The 23,714-nt window shown below is 42.2% G+C and overlaps 2 pseudogenes; both read left to right on the top strand.

Moving 5' to 3' along the window:
* Positions 1-8,065: 8,065 nt before the first annotated feature.
* Positions 8,066-10,831, top strand: LOC142855326 (vomeronasal type-1 receptor 44-like; annotated as a pseudogene).
* Positions 10,832-18,599: 7,768 nt separating this feature from the next.
* On the top strand, positions 18,600-21,448 carry LOC142855325 (vomeronasal type-1 receptor 44-like; annotated as a pseudogene).
* Positions 21,449-23,714: the final 2,266 nt, after the last annotated feature.

Here is a 23,714-nt window from a genome sequence, read left to right as displayed (position 1 = left end):
CTCTCCCATCCCCTCTCACACCCTCAATTCCCTCCTCTTCTGTCTCCATCTAGGATAGGGCAGGGCTCCTATGAGTATCAACAAAGCATGGTATATCAAGGTGCAGTAAGACTAAGCACCTACCCCCACAGTGTTTATTAATATAGGAAGGTGACCCAGTATGAGGATTGGAGTCCCAAAACCAATGCATGACTCAGAGACAGCCCCTGATTCTGGAGTTAGGATTCTCATGAGAGGACCAAGCTACACAACTGTAACATATATGCGGGATGACTAGGTCAGTCTCACGCAGGCTCCCTGGTTATCCGTTCAGTCTCTGTGAGCCCCTATGAGCCAGCTTAGTTGATCCTATGACCCTTCCCTAGGTGTTCTTGACACCTCTGGCTCCTACACTTTTTTTTCCTCCTCCACACGACTTCTGAGCAATACCTAATATTTGCCTGTGGGTCTCTCCATCTGCCTCCTTCATCTGTGGGATGATGTCTCTTGGATGGCAAATGGGCTAGGAACCATTGTGGTCACAGGCTTCAGCCAGTTTAGGCTACTTATCCACTATTGCTAGTAATACACTAGCAATAGTATAACTTGGGGTCTTTCCCATAGACTCCTGGGAGATTCCCTGCACCAGGATTCTGCCCAACCCCAAAATGCCCCCCGGCAATCCCCATCAGCACTCTCTCTCACCATACCCCCATCATGATTGCTCATGTTCCCTTCCCCACCTGCCACCAGTCAACTCAGGAAATCTCTTCTATTTCCCATTCTCAGGGAGATCTGGATGTCCACCCATGAATTCTGCTTGTTACCTAGTCTCTCTGGGTCTGTGAATTGAAGAACAGTTATTCTTTATTTTACAGCTAATGTTCACTTATGAGTGAGTACATACCAAGTTTTTCTTTTTTCATCTGGGCTGCCTCATTCAGGATGATTTTTTTTCTAGTTACATCTAGTTGCCTTCAAATTTGCTGGTGTTCTTGTTTTTAACAACTAAGTAAACTAGGGACACCTAGGTTGTTTCCAAGTAATGGCTACAAGACATAAAGCTGCTATGAATATAGTTGAACAAGTGTCCTTGTTGTACAATGAGCATCTTTTGGATATATGCCCAAGGGCAGTAGAGCTGGGTCTTGTGGTAGGTTGATTCTCAGTTTTCTGAGGAATGACCCCTGACTTCCAAAGTGGCTGTACAACTTTGTGCTCCCACTAGCAGTGGAGGAGGATTCCCCTGCTCCACATCTTCTCTAGCATGAGCTGTCACTTGAGATTCTAATCTTGGCCATTCTGACAGGTATAAGAAGGAATCTTAGAGTCATTTTGATTTGTGTTTTCCTGACAGCTAAGGATGTTGAACGTCTCCCTAAGTGTTTCTTGGCCATTTGAGATTCTTCTGTTGAGATTCTCTGTTTAGATCTGTACCCATTTGTTAATGTGGTTACTTGGTTTGTTGATATCTAGTTTCTTGAGTTCTTTATACATTTTGGGAATCAGCTCAATGAACATGATAGAACTAACCTCAAACTCATTGGCACAGGAGACAATTTCCTCATCAGAATACCAAGAGCATAGGCACTAAGATGGACAGTTTGTAAATGGAACCTCATGAACTTGAAAAGTTTTGGAATGCAAAGGACACCTTGAATAGGGCAAAACAGCAGCCATAGAATGGGAAGAGACTTCAGCAAACCATCATCTGACAGAGGACTCATTTCCAAACTTTACTCACATCTTGAATTCTGAAATAGACTTCAGAAATCAGGGAACAAAGAATCAACAATACTTGGAAACCAGGTACTCCATGGGAGGACTGAGATAGCAACAGGCTCTCGGTCTACATGATGCAAGGAAACCCTCGAAGCCATGGGAAGTCATGTGACAACCATAGCTCCACTTCCCAGAAAGACAACGCAGTGGATAAAATCGGTCTGAATTAAGTCTAAGGAGTAAAATGAGCAAAGTTAGGTTTGTCTATTTGGTGCCAACTTACTACTCCATGGGAAAATTGACTCATGGGGAGGCTGCCTGTCATTTATTTAGAGATAGAATCCTCCTATGACAGGGAACTTATAGGAGACCCAATAGGGCAACATCCCAGAACACATCATGGTGATGCAATTGGTCCAAATTTAGTCTAAGGAGTAAAGTGAGAAAACTTAGGGTTGTTGATTTGGTGCCCATTTTCTGATCCATCCTTAAAGTGTGGCAGAGGAGCTCAATCCCCAGATGCCTGTTATCCAGCACAGAGAAAGTACCGTGACAGGCAGGCATGGTGCTCCACCGGGATGCCACATTTCCGTGCTCCCCAGCGGGAACTTGTCACCTTACACCCACACTAAAATTACAAACTGCAGAGACGCATTCAAACCCTCACTATCTAAGTCTGTTCAGGATCTCCTCAGGCAGAATCCTCCCCTGCTACATCCATCTGGGTAAGTGCTCTGCACACAGTGCAGACTCAGAAGGTGGTCGGGTCCCAGGCAGGCTGTGGGAGGAGCAGTGGGCTCAGGGAGGTTTTCAGCATCTGCAGAGGAGACACTGAACTCTGACAGCCCCTCAGCCCAGGGGACAGTGTACTGCACAAGTGAGGATTTGCACTGTAGAATATGCGTTTGTGTAATTTAGAATCTCCTGTTGTTTATATTGCATTAACTTTAAGCCTGTATTTTTTAATGTAAAGATTCATGTTGACTGTGTCAGTATTCATATTATTTGAGTGTACTTTTACAAGCATATCATCAGAGAAGTGACATTTCTTTTTCACATTTTAATTATAAATCCTCTTAGCATCTGTGATTCTCATATCCCAAATATGAGTATTATAAGTGACATTTGAGTATTGGGTATTAAAAGTAATTTTGGGATATTTTGAAGTGAGTCCCACCCAAATTTTATATCTTAGAGAATACTCTCTGATTGCTACAAAGCAGCTATCCATGCTTTCTTGTTATATTTGTGTCTCTCAGTTCATCTTTAGAAGGTAGGAACTGGTGGTACTGGTACCTGCTCAGACATTAGAAGTTAAGAAATGTCAGCGAGGGATCATGGAGATCAGGCTGCTGACAACAAAACACTGAACACACACAGAGAGAATATGATGATCTCTCTGGACCCTGAGGAACCAGGAACTGGTAAGTGCAGAGCTTGGGGAAAACAATCTCTATGTTCTATTAACTGAAATAAAAATCACTTCCAATTCCTCTGCTAGGGGAAATTCATGGCCCTTCCTCTCTTCAGAGAAGCCGACGGGACAGACTATCTCATTCATTTCCTTTGTTTTTTGCATAGCTTTCATGTTTTCCCAAACTGAACCATCTTTTCTAGAGAGAAAAACTCAAACCACTGTACTTTTACTTACAGTGCATGTGACAAGGAGGGCAAAGCCACTTAGGAAGAAAGCCAGTCTCAGCTGTGACTGCGGTGTGGGGAGGGTCAGGACGGCAGGTTCTTCTGCAGCCCATGTGAGTTTCCCAGAGCTAAGAGTGGCATCTGTGGCCAGGCTCCACAGAGTTCTCTCTCTCACTCTAAAGGAAAGCTGCCCTACTTCAGTTTCTGAAGGAGTATGCAAACACTTAGTGAACATTCTGGCTACAGGCTTGAGTCCTGGGAAGACCTGTAATCATTTTAATTACAAAAACAAACGTTAAGCAGTTTTGCAGGAATAGCTGTCACTTCTCAGGATTTTGGGCATCCTATTACTCATGTTGATTTACTTCATGGCCTCTCTGAACACAGAGCTGACATCTGTTTCGTGATGGTTTGCCTCTCCTGATACACCAACCATCTCTCTAGTATAGCTCCAGCTTTGCAGGTTGAACTGTGCAGCACACAGAGGATACTGGCCTCACCTCCTCCTAAGCCCACATGTAGGAGGCAGGAGCAGTTTCCCTTTCCAGACCACCCCATGCATTTTGTATTGTCTCACAGCAGGGGTGAGAACAATGACCACATGCTAAGGGTGCATTGCTGGATTTTGATCATAGTGTAAACCTGAGATTCTGTTAATTAAATGAAAAGCTGAAGTCAGGAGATGGAACCAGTTGCTAGTTGACAGGAATCAGCCATAGAGGGTAAAGAGGGAGAGTACTGGCAAAATCAGAAGATTTAAATCTTGATAAAAACAGCAGAGGTGAGTTGTATGAAGATGGCAAAATCAAGGGCATAGTTTTATAAAAATAAGGGTGGAAGGTATCCCTCAGCCTTCACATAAACCATGCTCTGTTTGCTTTCAGCACCAGATGATGGGTGGGCTGTATATATGCTATAGCTATAGAGGAGGAAGCAGACATTACTCCTGACTGTCTTCTCCCTGGATGCAGTGCACCCACAGCGCGGTAGGCACCCAGCATGCACTAGGGACTGCAAAGGTTTTTTCTTCCCTTCCACTCTCCACTTCCCATGAGATTACATGTTCAGGTCATTGTCCTGACCTCTGGTCACTGTTTTGAGGCCTATTTGATGATGCCATTGACCGCACGTTGTCTATGATTTGGGTAAATTCAGAATGATGCGGTTTTACAGTCATGACTTCCAGGCTCTGTGCACTACAGGGAGAGGATTGTAGTTCTGTTGCCCTGAGCAGTTGAAGCCTTCACAGCTGTTTCTAGCAGGAAATGCTCAGAATCCTTCTGGACATTTCTTCATCCAGGTGTGGCTTTTTTCTTCTCTTATGTCCTTTAAGCCTCTCCATTCTCTTCCCCAGTGTGGCCTCTTTCATGGTACCTATTACACAAAGCCCCATCATTTCTCTGTTACTTAAGCACTTGTATTCAGAACACCAACAATTTCTCTTTGCATGCTACAAGAGGCCTTCCCAGAGCCATCTCAGCATATTCCCTCCCAAGTTCTATGTTGAGAAGTGCCTCTTAAATCACCTTGCTGAGGTCATAGAATATCAGTTGTGTCTGCTGACCACAAAGTCCATGCTGAGCTGGGCAGATGTGAACTGAATTGCCTGATCTGGGAAGGTAGGACAGGCTACGAGAGGCCCTATGGTTTGTTTCCTGAAGGGTACACAATTCTGAGAATGCTCTCTATAGCAGTGACACATTAGCCGAGCCTTCAGCATCTTTCCTTGCAGGACTTACTCTGTAATATGTAGAGAATTTGACACCATGTATGCTTTGATGTAGAAATTGAATGAATGCAATTGTGTGTCCTGCAAAATGTGGACGTAGTGTTTAACTTAGGGAGTTGTGTGTCTCCTGACAAACTGGTCCCCATTATTATATAAAATTATGTCCCCATCTTTGATCTGTGCTTTGTAGAAAGGATGAGAACTTTCTTTTGGTACTGTGGAATTCCACCCCCAGAAAAGCTCTTCCAGTATTTCAAAGCAGGGTTCCCTGAAAAGAAGATGTTGAGAGTATCACTGTGGATTCAAGACCTCTGCCCCTGCCTTGCTTTCTGAAGAACTTAAGGTTTCAGGGCTGTGGTTTCCGAAGAGACAGTGAACATGAGGTTTTATAGGTAATGAAACAAAGCACACAGGAGTTTGACAATGAGATATATGTGAAAGAATAAAGGTTCCCTCTGTTCCCTTTTCTTTCTCTCTCTTTTCTCTTCTCTTTGCTCTTTATTTTTTTTATGAACTAAAAAGAGCTAAGTAATATTCCACAGTAATAACACGCCACATACCCAAGCTAAAATGTATGTTTCAGATTAGCCTGGCATTAGATTTTTATTTTATTTGTTTATTTGTGTTTTTTTATATACGTATCTCAGTAAATGAATGTTTTGTATGCATGTACATCTACATCAGAAACAAGTATCAGATGCCATGGGGCTACAGCTAAAGACAATTGTGAGCCACCATGAGGCTACTGGAAATTTAACTCATGACCTCTGATAGAACAGCAGTGCTCTTAACCGCTGAGCAATATCAACAGCCCAGATTTTAGTTTATTTATAATTGCATATGTATGTGTGTGTGTTCACACATGTGTGCAGATGTACACAGAGTCCACAATAGGGCACCAGATTCCCTGAAGCTGGAGTGAGTTAGAAGCAGTAGGAAGCTGGTTGTTGTGGAAACTGGGAACCAATGCTGAGTTACCTGTGAGAGCAGTATGTGCTCTTAACTGCTGACCCTTCTCTCCAACTCCCACGCTAGCCTTTTTATATGGTTGTTGAGACCCACACTCAGATCTTATGCTTCCTCAACAACTGCTCTTATCCTTGGCGCAATTTCCCAGCCCCTTCAAGCTAGTCTTTGAGAGCATTTCAGTGCATGCGTTATTTAACATGAACTGCATGTATTTCAACACACAGACACACACATACTCTCGCTTACACACTCAGCATCTATTATGGAAATCTACAGAGGTCATCATGGAGTGGTGACAGTGTGTTACATAGAATTGGTGACTCATAACCTTTATTGCCACTTCACTGTGATTTCCTCAGGATCATTACAAGAGAACCCATTCTGAACACAATATATGTGTGCAGAAAATTATTTTCCTTTTCTTTACTTTGGGAAAAGTTGATCTTTCTCCTCCTTCCTTTCTCCCCCATTAACTTAAACCTGAGAAATACCTTGATATTTTATAGCAACATTTAGAATTAAATGGAAATAATTTAATCTAACTATTCACCCAAGATACTATTGCTATATAGAATACCCAGTCTATTTATCTGCTAATCTACTAATTCTTCTTGTGATACTATAGAATTTTTATGTTTTGATATTGCCTTTAAAAATATTACCACCAATTAACATCACAATTTTGAATTTTTAAATAAACATTTATGTTTATTTATTTTAATATGTTTCTTCCCCTTAATACCAAATGCTATGGTCACATGGTAAATGATTATACAATAGCTTAATCTGAAAAGGTTAATTTTAAAATGACATTTCTCTTACTACCATGTCACTGGACAAACTATAATATGTTAGTGCTCTCATCTGTGCTAGAAAAAATTGTAGAGTTGGTTCTATCTCTACCTTCTCATGGGTTCTGAGAATGACTCGGGATCAAGCTTTCATGTCCACTGTCTAAAGTTGTCATCCTCCTGTCTCTACCCCTTAAGACGAGCCTACCAGCGCCCACCACCACACATGTCCTTCTTGGTTGCATCACCTGCTTTGTATGGATGATGCTACATGAAGTCCAACACATGTGTTCTATTAGAAACAATCTGCAAGCAGATCATTTGATAAACTTTCTAGTAGAAATTTTAGACTCATGTCCTTTGAGTCTGGAGAAATAACAGCACTCACTTGCAGGAGAGATGACGTTAGAATCCTAAGGAGTTCACCTTTCATGTTGGCTTGGGTGCTTTTCCTTTCTCTGGAACCACATGAAGGAATGGCCCTGAAGCTACTGTAATGGTTTTCTGTTTGAAATCACCTAGAGTCACTCTGATTTCCCATTCTAAATGAGAAAAAATTAGAACCTGTGTGTGGCTCATATTTGATAGTGACCAAATCTTGCTTGTACAGAAACATGGTCAAGGTGAACAGAGAAACAGCAGGATTCAAAAAGGGAGAGCACATAGGAGCTCTGTAGAGTTTGTGCAGATGTTACATTGCCCTCGCTTTCTTCCCTCATTTCTGTCTTTTTCATTTCAGGCAGGGACGGAGCTGAACAGGCATTAACAGAGCTGCCTTCACTCTCCAATACTACACGAATAAGGCATACATGAGAAAGCCATCAGCCAACACTTCACAGAGACCATCATGTGCTGGACACACTTCATGCCTGGTGTGTAGACTTAATTGCATATTACTCATGATGTATTCCAGACACAGGGACATGGCTGTCCACATGTTCTAGAGGAGGTGTATGGAACTCAACCTCAGAGTCCTCAAAGCTACACTCTGAGACAATGGCACATCACGGGGAGAATTTGAAGTAGTCTATTAGGGATCACAATTCTCAATATTCGTAATAAAACTTTATAAAGAATATTTGGTAGTAAAGAAACAGAACAAAGAGGGCACTGAAATAAATGACCCTGACCATGTCAGCCCATGGGCATTCTGTCATCAGGTAGATAGCATGTTGAGTTTTATGTAGTCTTCCTAATTCGTATTCCCACAAAACAGCTGCTTGTGTCCCCGACGATGAGAACTCTGCAGGGGAGAACAGGACAGTTCATAGAGACGCTCTCACTGCAGCTGTGGGAACAGAAGTGTGTGCTGTGATGCACAGCTGTTGGTTTCCATGAATGTCCATGCACAAGGGAGCCTCACAAACGACAGCGAAACACAACACTGGGAAAGCACTAGGACAATGAGAACAACGGGTGTCTTCTGAGGTTGTGGTGAGCTGACAAAAAGAGCTTTCCAATGGAGAAGGATGAATTGAGCTCAACTGGTCATGTATTCCCAAGGTGATAGCATTGGTTCACAATCACAATCAACTCTGTCTTGGATAAGGGGTCTCTTGCTTTTTCCCCACAAGGTTTACTCTGTGCTTCTTGACCACATGAGTCAGAACAGAAACCTGTACACTTACACTAACTTTAGAAACACTTTCTTCTGTGAGATAAGCATTGGGATCTCAGGCAACAGTGTCCTTCTCCTCTTCCACGTCCTCACACTCAGTAGTGAGCACAAGCCCAGACTCACTGACTTGCCCATTGGCTTCTTAGCTGTAATACACCTTCTGATGCTGCTGGTTGCGAGCATCATAGCTACTGATATTTTCATGTTTCATCATGGATGGGACGACATCACATGTAAATCTCTTCTCTTCTTATACAGATTTTTGAGGGGTCTCTCTGTTTGTGGCACCTGCTTGCTGAGTGTGCTCCAGGCCATCACTCTCAGCCCCAGAAACTCCTGTTTAGCAAAGTTCAAAAGAAAATTATTCCCATGTCACAAATTATGGTCCTTGTTTGCCCTTTGTTCCTTCTATTCATCCATTTCTACTTACCTATTCATCTACATGGTTAAGACCCCTAATGTGACCTCAGACCACCTACTGTATATGACTGAATCCTGCTCCCTTGTACGTTTCAGTTTCCCAATGAAATACATAATGTCCACATTGTTCATCTTCAGGGACGTTTTAGTTATGGGTATCATGTTCCTCTCCAGCGGGTACATGCTGATTCTGCTGTGCAGGCACAAGAAGCAGGTCCAGCATCTTCACATCACCAGCTTTTCTCCAAAAGCATCACCAGAGCAAAGGGCCTCCCGGACCATCCTGCTGCTCTTGTGCTTCTTTGTGCTCATGTGTATCTTGGATAGCTTTATGATATTCTCAAGGCATATGTTCAAAGATGATCCAATATTCTACTTTATACTGATGCTTGTGAGCCATAGCTATGCCTCAGTCAGTCCTTTTGTGTTCATTAGCACTGAAAAGGATATCATTGGCCTTTTCTTGTCCATGTGTGAGAGGACAGTGACTATTTGATTTGTGGGTAAAAAGACTTGCTATGCAAAAGCAATGACCAGAGTATATTATCGCAGCTTACACAAAGAAGTGGGCTTTGCCCATGCACAAGCACCTATAACAACAGGATATAGAGATAGGAGGATCCTTGGGTCCTGGTACTCAATAGTCTGGTTGTGGTGTTAGTGAGAGAATTCGTCTAGACAGATAAGAAAGACAGGGAAAGAGAAGAACACCTGCAGTATGAATTCTAATTGGTATTAATAATAAAACCCAGAGGCGTATATAGGGGTTAATGCTGAAGACCAGAGAAGCATGGTGCCAGTCATTAGAGAGCTCCTTTACCTTTAGCAGTACTCAAACTGAAGGGGTGATCCTGCCCTCAGACTGCATCCCCATTATGCCTCTGTCTTCACCAAACCTCAGACTTTACTACAGAGGCAAGCATAATCAAAATTCTTTGTAAAGTATTTATACTTGAATCAACTAAATGTCATCCAAGTAATTGATGACCTGCCCACTGATCTCTTGGCCCTAATCGACATATTATTGCTTCTGAACACCGCAGTCATAGCTACAGACATTTTTATTTCCTGGCATGGATAAGAACATTATAGTTAGGGGGTTGGAGAGATGGCTCAAAGGTTAAGAGCATTGTCTGCTCTTCCGAAGATCCTGAATTCAATTCCCAGCTACCATATGGTGGCTCACAACCATCTGTAATGGGGTCTGGTGCCCTCTTCTGGCCTGCAGGCATACATGGAAGGAATGCTTTGTGTACATAATAAATAAATAAATAGAACATTATAGTTAAATTTCTTGTCTACTTCTACAGAATTTTTACCTGTCTCTCCCTGTGTTCAACCAGCCTGTTGGGTGTCCTCCAGGCTATCATCCTCAGTCCCAGAAGCTCCTGTTTAGCAAAGGTCATGCACAAATCTCCCTATCCCATCTCATTGCTCTTCTATCCACGAGTGTCTCCTGTAGGCCATTGGCAATCACTTCTTAGTGTCTATTATGACCACACACATTTTGATCTTGGTTAACTATATGTATGGTACCCAATTCTAGTATCTTTTATCCATGAGTTATGTAATTTGACGTACATTTTCCACACCTCTGGTACTCAGGGAAGCCTTTCTTATTAGTTTCAAGTCCTCTCCAGTGGGTACATGCTGACTCTCCTGTGCAGGCACAAGAAGCTGTTCTAGAATCTTCACAGCTCCAGCCTCTCTCCAACAGCATCTCCAGAACTATGGGCCACCCGGACCATCCTGCTGCTTATGAGCTTCTTCGTGGTTTTCTACATTTTGGACATTGTTATCTTCCACTCAAGAATGAAGTTCAAGGATGACTCAATATTCTACTGTATCCAGATTCTTGTGTCCCATAGCTATGCCACAGTCAGTCCTTTTGTGCTGATTAGTACTGAAAAGCATATAATTAACCTTTTGAGATCAATGTGTTGGAGGACAATAAATATCTGATTATTCAGTGATAGGTATGATATCTTAATATAAACAATATGCTGTCATCAGATCTACGAATTGTGGCATGGTGGGAACAATCTGTGCCTTAAATTAAAATATAAAGTCATCATTTTTCTGTTGAATCTGTTTGCTATGTGTGGAAGGTAGGTTACATAAAGAAAACTAACTGCCTCGCCCTCAGATTTTATGTGAAGTTTTTATTTCTCCATGGGTTTTTCAAGGAGACCTGTGAGGTGATTCTCACTTGACCTGAGTTAGCAAACAAAAATTTCTTTTTAAGTTTTAACTGTGTATGTGCGTGCGTGTGAGTGCGTGTGTGTGTGTGTGTGTGTGTGTGTGTGTGTGTGTGTGTGTGAGTGTGTGTGCTTGTCCACATGGATGCAGATGCCCATAAGGTCAGAGTTATCAGATACTCTGGAACTAGAGTTATGGGAATGTAGGAGAAGTCAATCAAATTTGAGTCTTCTAGGAAGCAGTATCCTTGCCTGCTGAGCCATCTCTTTGGCACTGTCCAGTACTTTAAACACGTGAGAGCTTATGACAGCTTCAATAATTCAGTTGCTGCAGTTGTTTATATTTTGAAAAGCTACATAACCACATGTTGTTTTGAGAATAAATTATTACATGATCAAGAAAACACAACCACAAGGAGAAAAAAACTATATTCAGACAACCATACTGTTATTTGCACAATGATGCTCATAACTGGATTAAAATAGTCATAGTCAAAGGTAAGAAAGCCACTGTCTAGAGGTGCCAGGACATGGCTTCCTAATGCTAGAGAATGTTAGTTTTGGTACACGAGGAACAGCTTCAACATCTTACCATGCCAGTGAGAGACAGGAGTCCACATCTCAGTGAATTACTAACAAAAAACAGAGCTTCAAGGAGTCAAATTGATAGAGACAAAAGACAAAGTACTTTTTATGGGGTTAAAACATGCAAATTTAAATAGTTAATTAGACATATATAATGACTCAGCTGCAACAACAATACAAGTCAGCGAGAACTGTCAGATTCCAGTGTGTCTACATATTTGTATCCTGGACCTCTTCCGAGACACCCTTCGTTCAGGGGACCGCAAAAAGACACACAGCTGAACACACTCAGAGGAATGCTTTACACAGATCAACACACTTAGCCACAGTTCACATAACTAAACACACTTAGAGGCACACTCACACAGATGAACACACTTACCCAAACATTTCACAAGCTGAACACACTCAGAGGCACACTTCACCCAGCAAAAATGTGAGGCACTGTCACGAACATGAACCCATTCACACCTAGAGTTGAGTGGGAAGAGAAAGACCGGAGGTCTGTTCCGAGTCCTGTGTACTCTTTGAGTAAGTCATAGTGTCTGGACCAGCCCTGCGTGTTACCCGACAGAATGATGTTTAGCAAGGTGATGCGAGAGAACATTTAACATATCAAGAGTGTGGTTGACTAGAAAGAAACCACACAGCAGTAAGATGCATAAAACACGTGAGCAGAGGGGCCTGGCGGCTCAAGTCTGTAGCCCTGAAGCGGAAACAGGAGGGTGGTGAGAGCAAGGACAGCGTGAGAGACAGGAGTGCGTCGGGGCCAACACACAACGATACAACACCAAAAACAAAAAGAAAGAATATTTTTATTAAAAATCCCCAAATAAACATATGGAAAATATGCAGGGTAAAGATTTAGTATTGCTTCATGCCCCTGGGTGAAGAGCATGAGACACACAATGAGACACCACAATCACACATCAGAGCAGCACCGACACTGACTGTCAGATGGAATGGCAAATGCTAGGAGCTTTGTGGAAACGTATGGGAATTGCAAAGTCAAGACAACTAATGGGAACATCCAAACCCCTCATGCTAATGGAGAGAAATCAAAAAGTCTGAAATTGGTAGAGACCAATTACGTATGAGGTTAAAAATGAGCCAAGTTTGGGTCGCCTATGTGATGTGACACTCACACTCCTCTGACAGATGTGTCATGGGAGTTTATGAGGAAAGTTTGAGCCCAGCACCGCCCCACCACCTCAGTTTGATGTTTTCTAGGATGCAATGGAGTAAAACTAACAGACAGACAAAATTCCCACCAGGGATGCCATGTTCCTCAGGGCCCCAACGGGATCTTAGTCACACACAGGCATTAGAATTGCAGGTTTCAGAGAGGCATTAAAGCACCAGTAACACAAGCCTGTGAGGATCTCCTCAGGCAGAGACCTCCCCTGTCATGTCCATCTGGGTAAGTGCTCTGCACACCGTGCATACTCGGAAGGTGGTCTGGTCCCAGGCAGGCTGTAGAGGAAGAGCAGTGGGCTCAGGGAGGTTTTCAGCATCTGCAGGAGATGCTGAGCTCTGGCAGCCCCTCAGCACAGGGGACTGTGTACTGCACAAATGAGGGATTTGTATTGAAGGATGTTTGTCTCTGTAATTTAGAATCTTCCAATTACATTGCATTAATCTTAAGCCTGTATACTTTTTTGATTGTAAAATTTCATGTTGACCACCTGTGTCAGCATGCATGTTCCATGTGTGTACTTTTAATATGTAAATAAGAAAATTGATGTTTTCTTTTTACATTTCAATCCAACCCTCTTAACATCTATGGTTGTCATATCCCAAATATGATTATTATAAGTGACTTCTGCAGGTAGGGTAATTAAAAATAATTTCAGGATCTTTTGAAAGAGTCTATCCCCAATTTCATCTTAGAGAATATTGTCTCATTACTACAAAGTATATAACCAAGTTTTCTCATATATTTTTCTTCCTGAGTTCACCTTCAGAAGTTGCCAACTGGTGGTGTTGGTCCCTGCCCAGACTTTAGAAGTTAAAAAATGTCAGTGGAGGAGACCATGGAGAAACTGCAGACAACTAACTATACAGCACAGAGAGAATATGATGATCTCTCTGGACCCTGAGGAACCAGGAACTGGTAAGTGCAGAGCTTGGGGAAAACAATCTTTATGTTCTATTAACTGAAATAAAAATCACTTCCAATTCCTCTGCTAGGGGAAATTCATGGCCCTTCCTCTCTTCAGAGAAGCCGATGGGACAGACTATCTCATTCATTTCCTTTGCTCTTTGCATAGCTTTCATATTTTTCGAACTGCACCTTTTTTTCTAGAGATAAACTCAAACCTCCATACTTTTACTGTTACTCACGGTGCATGTGAAAAGGAGGGCAAAGCCACTTAGGGAGAAAGCCAGTCTCAGCTGTGACTGCGGTGTGGGGAGGGTCAGGACGGCAGGTTCTTCTGCAGCCCATGTGAGTTTCCAGAGCTAAGAGTGGCATCTGTGGCCAGGCTCCGCAGAGTTCTCTCTCTCACTCTAAGGGAAATCTGCCTTACTTCAGTCTGGAGGAGTATGCAAATACTTAGTGAACATTCTGGCTACAGGCTTGAGTCCTGGGAAGACCTGTAATCATTTTAATTACAAAAACAAATGTGAAGGCTAATTTCGGCAGTTTTGCAGAAATAGCTGTCATTTCTCAGGATTTTGGGCATCCTATTACTCATGTTGATTTACTTCATGGCCTCTCTGAACACAGAGCTGGATTCTTCTTGGTGATGGTTTGCCTCTCCTGATACACCAACCATCTCTCTAGTAGAGCTCCAGCTTTGCAGGTCGAACTGTGCAACACACAGAGGATATTGGCCTCACCTCCTCCTAAGCCCACATGTAGGAGGCAGGAGCAGTTTCCCTTTCCAGACCACCCCATGCATTTTGTATTGTCTCACAGCAGGGGTGAGAACAATGACCACATGGTAAGGGTGCATTGCTGGATTTTGATCATAGTGTAAAGCTGAGATTCTGTTAATTAAATGAAAACCTGGAGTCAGGAGGTGGAACCATTGGCTAGTTGGCAGGAATTAGCCATAGAGGGTAAAGAGGGTGAGCACTGGCTAAATCAGAAGATTTAAATCTTGATAAAAACAGCAGAGGTGAGCTGTATGAGGATGGCAAAATCAAGAGCATAGTTTTATAAAAATAAGGGTGGAAGGTATCCCTCAGCCCTGACATAAACCATGCTCTGTTTGCTTTCAGCACCAGATGATGGGTGGGTTGTGTATATGCTATAGCTATAGAGGAGGAAGCAGACATTACTCCTGACTGTCTTCCTCCCAGATGCAGTAGGCAACCAGCATGCACTAGGGACTGCAAAGGTTTTTTCTTCCCTTCCACTCTCCACTTCCCATGAGATGACATGTTCAGGTCATTGTCCTGACCTCTGGTCACTGGTTTGAGCCCTATGTGATGATGTCATTGACCGCACGTTGTCTGTGATTTGGGTAAATTCAGAATGATGCGGTATCTACAGTCATGACTTCCAGGCTCTGTGCAGTACAGAGAGGGAATTCTAGTTCTGTTGCCCTGAGCAGTTGAAGCCTTCACAGCTGTTTCTAGCAGGAAATGCTCAGGATCCTTCTGGACATTTCTTCATCCAGGTGTGGCTTTTTTCTTCTCTTATGTCCTTTAAGCCTCTCCATTCTCTTCCCCAGTGTGGCCTCTTTCATGGTACCTATTTCACAAAGCCCCATCATTTCTCTGTTATATAAGGTCTTATATTCAGAACACCAACAATTTCTCTTTGCATGATACAAGAGGCCTTCCCAGAGCCATCTCAGCATATTCCCTCCCAAGTTCTATGTTGAGAAGTGCCTCTTAAATCACCTTGCTGAGGTCATAGAATATCAGTTGTTTCTGCTGACCACAAAGTCCATGCTGAGCTGGGCAGATGTGAACTGAATTGCCTGATCTGGGAGCGTAGGACAGGCTACGAGAGGCCCTGTAGCTTGTTTCCTGAAGGGTGCACAATTCTGAGAATGCTCTCTATAGCAGTGACACATTAGCCAAGCCTGCTGCATCTTTCCTTGCAGGTCTTACTGTGTAATATGTAGAGAATTTGACACCATGTATGCTTTGATGTAGAAATTGAATGAATGCAATTGTGTGTCTTGCAAAATGTGGACGTAGTGTGTAACTTAGGGAGTTGTGTGTCTCCTGACAAACTGGTCCCCATTATTATATAAAATTATGTCCCCATCTTTGATCTGTGCTTTGTAGAAAGGATGAGAACTTTCTTTTGGTACTGTGGAATTCCACCCCCAGAAAAGCTCTTCCAGTGTTTCAAAGCAGGGTTCCCTGAAGAGAAGATGTTGAGAGTATCACTGAGGATTCAAGACCTCTGCCCCTGCCTTGCTTTCTGAAGAAGTTAAGGTTTCAGGGCTGTGTTTTCCGAAGAGACAGTGAACATGAGGTTTTATAGGTAATGAAACAAAGCACACAGGAGTTTGACAATGAGATATATATGAAAGAATAAAGGTTCCCTCTGTTCCCTTTTCTTTCTCTCTCTTTTCTCTTCTCTTTGCTCTTTATTTTTTTTATGAACTAAAAAGAGCTAAGTAATATTCCACAGTAATAACACGCTACATACCCAAGCTAAAATGTATGTTTCAGATTAGCCTGGCATTAGATTTTTATTTTATTTGTTTATTTGTTTTTGTTTATATACGTATCATCAGTAAATGAATGTTTTGTATGCATGTACATCTACATCAGAAACAAGTATCAGATGCCATGGGGCTACAGCTAAAGACAATTGTGAGCCACCATGAGGCTACTGGGAATTTAACTCATGACCTCTGATAGAACAGCAGTGCTCTTAACCGCTGAGCAATCTCAACAGCCCAGATTCTTAGTTTATTTATAATTGCATATGTATGTGTGTGTGTTCACACATGTGTGCAGATGTGCACAGAGTCCACAATAGGGCACCAGATTCCCTGAAGCTGGAGTGAGTTAGAAGCAGTAGGAAGCTGGTTGTTGTGGAAACTGGGAACCAATGCTGAGTTACCTGTGAGAGCAGTATGTGCTCTTAACTGCTGACCCTTCTGTCCAGCTCCCATGCTAGTCTTTTTATGTGGTTGTTGAGACCCACACTCAAATCTTCTGCTTCCTCAACAACTGCTCTTATCCTTGGCGCAATTTCCCAGCCCCTTCAAGCTAGTCTTTGAGAGCATTTCAGTGCATGCATTATTTAACATGAACTGCATGTATTTCAACACACAAACACACACACACACGCTTACACACTCACCATCTATTCTGGAAATCTACAGAGGTCATCATGGAGTGGTGACAGTGTGTTACATAGAATGGGTGACTCATAACCTTTATTGCCACTTCACTGTGATTTCCTCAGGATCATTACAAGAGAATCCATTCTGAACACAATACATGTGTGCAGAAAATTGTATTCCTTTTCTTTAGTTTGGGAAAAGTTGATCTTTCTCCTCCTTCTTTTCTCCCCCATTAACTTAAACCTGAGAAATACCTTGATACTTTATAGCGACATTTAGAAATAAATGGAAATAATTTAATCTAACTATTCACCCAAGATTCTATTGCTATATAGAATACCCAGTCTATTTATCTGCTAATCTACTAACTCTTCTTGTGATACTGTAGAATTTTTATATTTTGATATTGCCTTTAAAAATATTTCCACCAATTAACATCACAATTTTGAATTTTTAAATAAACATGTATGTTTATTTATTTTAATATGTTTTTTCCCCTTAATACCAAATGCTACGGTCACATGGTAAATGATTATACAATAGCTTAATCTGATAAGTTTAATTTTAAAATGACATTTCTCTTACTACCATGTCACTGGACAAACTATAAAATGTTAGTGCTCTCATCTGTGCTAGAAAAAATTTTAGAGTTGGTTCTATCTCTACCTTTCATGGGCTCTGAGAATGACTCAGGATCAAGCTTTCATATCCACTGTCTAAAGTTGTGATCCTCCTGTCTCTACCCCTTAAGACGAGCCTACCAGCGCTCACCACCACACATGTCCTTTATTGTTGCATCACCTGCTTTGTATGGATGATGCTACATGAAGTCCAACACATGTGTTCTATTAGAAACAATCTGCAAGCAGATCATTTGACAAACTTCCTAGTAGAAATTTTAGACTCATGACCTTTGAGTCTGGAGAAATAACAGCACTCACTTACAGGAGAGATGACGTCAGAATCCTAAGGAGTTCACCTTTCATGTTGGCTTGGGTGCTTTTTCTTTCTCTGGAACCACATGAAGGAATGGCCCTGAAGCTACTGTAATGATAGTTCTGTTTGAAATCAACTAGATTCACTCTGATTTCCCATACTAAATAAGGAAAAATTAGAAGCTGTGTGTGGCTCATATTTGATAGTGACCAACAGCTTGCTTGTACAGAAACATGGTCACAGTGAACAGAGAAACAGCAGGATTCAAAAAGGGAAAGCACATTGGAGCTCTGTAGAGGTTTGTGCAGATGTTACATTGCCCTCGCTTTCTTCCCTCATTTCTGTCTTTTTCACTTCAGGTAGGGACGGCGATGAACAGGCATTAACAGAGCTGCCTTCACTCTCCAATACTACACGCATAAGGCATACATGAGAAAGCCATCAGCCAACACTTCACAGAGACCATCATGTGCCGGACACACTTCATGACTGGTGTGTAGACTTAATTGCATATCTCTCATGATGTATTCCAACACAGGAACATGGCTGTCCATATGCTCTAGAGGAAGTGACTTGAACTCAACCTCAGAGTCCTCAAAGCTACACTCTGAGACAATGGCACATCACAGGGAGAATTTGAAGTAGTCTATTAGGGATCAAAATTCTCAATATTCGTAATAAAACTTTAGTAAGAATATTTGGTAGTAAAGAAACAGAACAACGAGGGCACTGAAATAAATGACCCTGACCATGTCAGCCCATGGGCGTTTCTGTCCTCAGGTAGGTAGCATTTCTAGTTTATGAAGTCTTCCTAATTCATATTCACACAAAACAGCTGCTTGTGACCCCGACGATGAGAACTCTGCAGGGGAGAACAGGACAGTTCATGGGGACGCTCACACAGCAGCAGTGGGGACGGCAGTGTGTGCTGTGATGCACAGCTGTTGGTTTCCATGAATGCCCATGTGCAAGGGAGCCTCACAAAGGACAGAGAAATACAACACTGGGAAAGCACTAGAACAACAGGGACAACGGGTGTCTTCTGAGGTTGGGGTGAGCTGATGTAGAGGATTTATTGGAGAAGGATGAACTGAGCTCAACTGGTCATGTGTTCCCAAGGTGATAGCATTGGTTAAGATTCACGGTCAAGGCTTTTGAGATGAGGGGTCTCTTGCTTTTTCCCACAAGGTTTACTCTGTGCTTCTTGACCACATAAGATGAGTCAAAACAGAAACCTGTACACTTACACTAACTTTAGAAACACTTTCTTCTCTGAGATAAGCATTGGGATCTCAGGCAACAGTGTCCTTCTCCTCTTGCGTGTCTTCACACTCAGTAGTGAGCACAAGCCCAGACTCACTGACTTGCCCATTGGCTTCTTAGCTGTAATCCACCTTCTGTTGCTGCTGGTTGCAAGCATCATAGCTGCTGATATTTTCATGTTTCATCATGGATGGGATGACATCTCATGTAAATCTCTTCTCTTCTTATACAGATTTTTGAGGGGTCTCTCTGTTTGTGGCACCTGCTTGCTGAGTGTGCTCCAGGCCATCACTCTCAGCCCCAGAAACTCCTGTTTAGCAAAGTTCAAAAGAAAATTATCCCCATGTCACAACTTGTGGTCCTTGTTTGCCCTTTGTTCTTTTTATTCATCCATTTCTACTTACCTATTCATCTACATGGTTAAGACCCATAATGTGACCTCAGACCACCTACTGTATATTACTGAATCCTGCTCTCTTGTACATTTCAGTTTCCCAATGAAATACGTAATTTCCTCATTGATCTTCTTCAGGGAAGTTGTCGTTATGGGTACATGCTGATTCTGCTGTGCAGGCACAAGAAGCAGGTCCAGCATCTTCACATCACCAGATTTTCTCCAAAAGCATCACCAGAGCAAAGGGCATCCCGGACCATCCTGCTGCTCTTGTGCTTCTTTGTGCTCACGTGTATCTTGGATAGCTTTATGATATTCTCAAGGCATATGTTCAAAGATGATCCAATATTCTACCTTATACTGATGTTTGTGAGCCATAGCTATGCCTCAGTCAGTCCTTTTGTGTTCATTAGCACTGAAAAGGATATCATTGGCCTTTTCTTGTCCATGTGTGAGAGGACAGTGACTATTTGATTTGTGGGTAAAAAGACTTGCTATGCAAAAGCAATGACCAGAGTATATTATCACAGCTTCCACAAAGAAGTGGGCTTTGGACATGCATAAGCACCTATAACAACAGGATATAGAGATAGGAGGATCCTTGGGTCCTGGTACTCAATAGTCTGGTTGTGGTGTTAGTGAGAGAATTCGTCTAGATGGATAAGAAAGACAGGGAAAGAGAAGAACACCTGCAGTATGAATTCTAATTGGTATTAATAATAAAACCCAGAGGCGTATAAAGGGGTTAATGCTGAAGACCAGAGAAGCAGGGTGCCAGTAATTAGAGAGCTCCTTTACCTTTAGCAGTACTCAAATTGAAGGGGTGATCCTGCCCTCAGACTGCATCTCCAGACTGCCCCTGTCTTCACCAAACCACAGACTTTACTACAGAGGCAAGCATAATCAAAATTATTTGTAAAGTATTTATACTTGAATCAACTAAATGTCATCCAAGTAATTGATGACCTGCCCACTGATCTCTTGGCCCTAATCCACACATTATTACTTCTGAACACCGCAGTCATAGCTACAAACATTTTTATTTCCTGGCATGGATAAGAACATTATAGTTAGGGGGCTGGAGAGATGGCTCAGAGGTTAAGAGCATTGTTTGCTCTTCCAAAGGTCCTGAGTTCAATTCCCAGCAACCATATGGTGGTTCACAACCATCTTAATGGGGTCAGGTGCCCTCTTCTGGCCTGCAGGCATACATGGAAGGAATGCTCTGTATACATAATAAATAAATAAATAAATAGAACATTATAGTTAAATTTCTTGTCTACTTCTACAGAATTTTTACCTGTCTCTCCCTGTGTTCAACCAGCCTGTTGGGTGTCCTCCAGGCTATCATCCTCAGTCCCAGAAGCTCCTGTTTAACAAAGGTCATGCACAAATCTCCCTATCCCATCTCATTGCTCTTCTATCCATGAGTGTCTCCTGTAGGCCATTGGCAATCACTTCTTAGTGTCTATTATGACCACACACATTTTGGTCTTGGTTAACTATATGTATGGTACCCAATTCTAGTATCTTTTATCTATGAGTTATGTAATTTGAAGTACATTTTCCACACCTCTGGTACTCAGGGAAGCCTTTCTTATTAGTCTCAAGTCCTCTCCAGTGGGTACATGCTGACTCTCCTGTGCAGGCACAAGAAGCTGTTCTAGAAACTTCACAGCTCCAGCCTCTCTCCAAAAGCATCTCCAGAGCTAAGGGCCACCCGGACCATCCTGCTGTTCATGAGCTTCTTTGTGGTTTTCTACATTTTGGACATTGTTATTTACCACTCAAGAATGAAGTTCAGGGATGACTCAATATTCTACTGTATCCAGATTCTTGTGTCCCATAGCTTGCCACAGTCAGTCCTTTTGTGCTGATTCGTACTGAAAAGCATATAATTAACCTTTTGAGATCAATGTGTGGGAGGACAATAAATATTTGATTATTCGGTGATGGGTGTGATCCCTTAATATAAACTATATGCTGTCATCAGAGCTGTGAATTGTGGCATGGTGGGAACAATCTGTGCCTTAAATTAAAATATAAAATCATTATTTTTCTGTTGAATCTGTTTGCTATGTGTGGAAGGTAGGTTACATAAAGAAAATTAACTGCCTCGCCCTCAGATATCATGTGAAGTTTTTATTTCTCCATGGGTTTTTCAAGGAGACCTGTGAGGTGATTCTCACTTGACCTGAGTTAGCAAACAAAAATTTCTTTTTAAGTTTTAACTGTTTGTGTGCGTGCATGTGAGTGCATGTGTGTGTGTGAGTGAGTGTGTGTGTGTGTGTGAGTGTGTGTGCGTGTCCACATGGATGCAGATGCCCATAAGGTCAGAGTTATCAGACACTCTGGAACTAGAGTTATGGGAATGTAGGAGAAGTCAATCAAATTTGAGTCTTCTAGGAAGCAGTATCCTCGCCTGCTGAGCCAACTGTCTGGTACTGTCCAGTACTTTAAACACGTGAGAGCTTATAACAGCTTCAATAATTCAGTTGCTGCAGTTGTTTATATTTTGAAAAGCTAATAACCACATGTTGTTTTGAGAATAAATTATTACATGATCAAGAAAACACAACCACAAGGAGAAAAAAACTGTATGCAGATGACCATACTATTATTTGCACAATGATGCTCATATAACTGGATTTAAAATAGTCATAGTCAAAGGTAATAAAGCCACTGTCTAGAGGTGCCAGGACATGGCTTCCCAATGCTAAAGAATGTTAGTTTTGGTACACGAGGAACAGCTTCAACATCTTACCATGCAGGTGAGAGACAGGAGTCCACATCTCAGTGAATTACTAACAAAAGACAGAGCTTCAAGGAGTCAAATTCATAGAGACAAAAGACAAAGTACTTTTTATGGGGTTAAAACATGCAAATTTAAATAGTTAATTAGGCATAGATAATGACTCAGCTGCAACATCAATACAAGTCAGCGAGAACTGTCAGATTCCAGTGTGTCTACATATTTGTATCCTGGACCTCTTCAGAGACACACTTCGTGCAGGGGACCTCAAAAAGACACAAAGCTGAACACACTCAGAGGAATGCTTTACACAGATCAACACACTTAGCCACAGTTCACATAACTAAACACACTTAGAGGCACAATTCACACAGATGAACACACTTACCCAAACATTTCACAAGCTGAACACACTCAGAGGCACACTTCACACAGGCGAACATATACTCAGTGATACAATTTACACTGCTTAGCACACACTCAGAGGAACAATTCACCCAGCAAAAGTGTGAGGCACTGTCACGAACATGAACCCATTCACACCTAGAGTTGAGTGGGAAGAGAAAGACCGGAGGTCTGTTCCAAGTCCTGTGTACTCTTTGAGTAAGTCATAGTGTCTGGACCAGCCCTGCATGTTACCCGACAGAATGATGTTTCACAAGGTGATGCGAGAGAACGTTTAACATATCAAGAGTGTGGTTGACTAGAAAGAAACCACACAGCAGTAAGATGCATAAAACACGTGAGCAAAGGGGCCTGGTGGCTCAAGTCTGTAGCCCTGAAGCGGAAACAGGAGGGTGGTGAGAGCAAGGACAGAATGAGAGACAGGAGTGCGTCCAGGCCAACACACAATGATACAACACCAAAAACAAAAAGAAAGAATATTTTTATTAAAAATCCCCAAATAAACATATGGAAAATATGCAAGGGAGAGGTTTAGTATTGCTTCATGCCCCTGGATGAAGAGCATGAAACACACAATGAGACACCGCAATCACACATCAAAGCAGCACCGACACTGACTGTCATATGGAATGGCAAATGCTAGGAGCTTTGTGGAAAGGTATGGGAATTTCAGAGTCAAGACAACTCATGGGAACATCCAAACCCCTCATGCTAATGCAGAGAAATTAAAAAGTCTAAAATTGGTAGAGACCAATTACGTATGAAGTTAAAAATGAGCCAAGTTTGGTCGCCTATGTGATGTGACACTCACACTCCTCTGACAGATGTGTCATGGGAGTTTATTAGGAAAGTTTGAGCCCAGCATCCACCCCACCACCTCAGTTTGATGTTTTCTAGGATGCAATGGAGTAAAACTAACAGACAGACAAAATTCCCACCAGGGATGCCATGTTCCTCAGGGCCCCAACGGGATCTTAGTCACACACAGGCATTAGAATTGCAGGTTTCAGAGAGGCATAAGGCACCAGTAACACAAGCCTGTGAGGATCTC

This window comes from Microtus pennsylvanicus, chromosome 8, assembly GCF_037038515.1.
Source record: "Microtus pennsylvanicus isolate mMicPen1 chromosome 8, mMicPen1.hap1, whole genome shotgun sequence".
Classification (NCBI taxonomy): Eukaryota; Metazoa; Chordata; class Mammalia; order Rodentia; family Cricetidae; genus Microtus; species Microtus pennsylvanicus.
The sequence above is the reverse complement of the archived record's forward strand: the minus strand, read 5'-3'. Positions and strand labels throughout refer to the sequence as shown.